General features: G+C 46.9%; 1 long non-coding RNA gene across 1 annotated transcript in view; it reads right to left on the bottom strand.

Annotated features, from left to right (window-relative positions):
* Positions 1 to 214: 214 nt before the first annotated feature.
* The window catches only part of LOC125400517 (uncharacterized), a 9,080-nt gene continuing 7,429 nt past the window's right edge, over positions 215 to 1,865 (bottom strand). Inside the window, exon 4 of the long non-coding RNA XR_015737366.1 lies at positions 215 to 558. This is a non-coding gene — a long non-coding RNA (uncharacterized LOC125400517). The remainder of the gene's footprint in view (positions 559 to 1,865) is intronic.

Below are 1,865 nucleotides of genomic sequence, written 5' to 3'. Positions count from 1 at the left end.
AGGGAGAGGATGCAGAATATATCTCCTGGCTCACAGGAGAGGGAGAGGAAGGAAGCTCAGAGAAAGCTCTCTGGGGCAAAGGAGTGGCTCACGACTCTAAGCCCAAGCTGTAGAACCCAGAGGAAGCCAATGGGTGTTTCCCTGCCTCCCATTCTCATCAAGCATCACCTAGGACTCCGCCTCCTAATCGTGTATTGACCAACACAGGTCTTGGGTCCAGAGCGTTTGGGAAAGGAGCTGCGGTCTTCCCCAAAACTTCCTTTTGCTGAACTACCCTTGCTTAACCAGGGCCTGGAGGAGGCAGTAAAGACCACAGTAGCTGCTACCAACCTTCATTCTTCCCTCAGCTCCGAGCCACCACCTCCTTCAGCCTCAGGCCTCCACCCACCCTCCACCCTGGCAGCACCAGCACTGGCTTCCCCTGCAGGAAGCCTCTGAGTCAACACAGCTGAGGAAGTTGCAGGGCGGGTTTTAAACTCCCTTCTGTTTGACAGAAAAGCTCACTCCTTCCATCACCCCATGCGGCTTTTGCATTAAAATGCTCATCATGACAGGAATCTATGAAATAAAAAAAAAGTGGAAATAACCGAAATGTTCAACAATTAGGGGGTGTTTAGTAAATCACGGTACATCCATTTGTTAGAACATTACACAGACATTAAAAATGATCATTATGGAGACTGGATAGCGACTGGGGAAAGGTTTATGGGAAGACACTAAGTGGAACCACAATGCAAATGATACAATTGCTTTGATTGCGACTGGGGAAAATATGTCAGTGTGTCAACAAGGGCTGTGAGATACCACACGGGAGTGAGAGACGGCTCGGCGGGCATGGCAGCTCTGTGGGGTTTTACATGTTTTCCCCTCTTAAAATGGTTTACTTCTCTGTTATTTTTTTTTACTTAGTCCTCTCTCTCTCTCTTTCTCTTTCTCTTTCTCTTTCTCTCTCTCTCTCTCTCTCTCTCTCCCTCCCTCCCTCCCTCCCTCCCTCTCTCTCTCTCTCTCTCTCTCTCTCTCTCTCTCTCTCTCTCTCTCTCTCCCCCTCCTATAGAACACACAGAATAGAAGACCAGACTAGGTCAGGAGCTGAGAAGTGTCTGTAGAACCCTACACCACAACTAGGAAGATGACCCAGCAGGCATGATGGCTAGGGTTTGTTGTTGTTGTTGCTGTTTGTTTTTGTTTTTTTTTCAACTTGACATGATCTAAAAATCATTTGAGAGGAGAGAACTCCAGTTGAGAAACGGCCTCCATAAGATGGGGCTGTAGACAAGCCTATGGGCATTTTCTTAGTTAGTGATTGATGGAGGAGGGCCCAGCTCATTGTGGGTGGTTTCACCCTGGGCTGGTGGTCCTGGGCTCTATAAGAAAGTAAGCTGAACAAGACGTGGGGAGCAAGCCAGTAAGCAGCACCCTCCATGGCCTTTTCATCAGCTTCTGCCTCCAGGTTCCTACCATGCTTGAGTTCCTATCCTGACTTCCTCGGATGGTGAATTGTGAGGTAAGCCAAATAAACCTTTTCCTTCCTCAGCTGCCTTGGTCATGATGCTTCACCACAGCAATTGAAATCCTAAGTAGACAGCAGGGGAAGGTGTACCCCAACTGGTCCTCTAATCACTACATATACATCATGGAACACAAATACCTCCAATTTAAAAAAAGGTAAAGAATTAATGTAGTCATATAGTGAAGATAAACAAACTCAGCACAGTATATGTGTGTGTGTGTGTGTGTGTGTGTGTGTGTGTGAAAGAGAGAGAGAGAGAGAGAGAGAGAGAGAGAGAGAGAGAGAGAGAGAGAGAGACCAATGTCATTGATGTTGGGTATCTTCCTCAATCACCTTTTTTTTTTTAAAATGTGGT

The sequence above is a fragment of the Myodes glareolus genome, chromosome 3 (genome assembly GCF_982192425.1).
Source record: "Myodes glareolus chromosome 3, mMyoGla1.1, whole genome shotgun sequence".
NCBI lineage: Eukaryota > Metazoa > Chordata > Mammalia > Rodentia > Cricetidae > Myodes > Myodes glareolus.
Note: the sequence above shows the minus strand (reverse complement) of the source record. Positions and strands in the feature narration are given on the sequence as shown.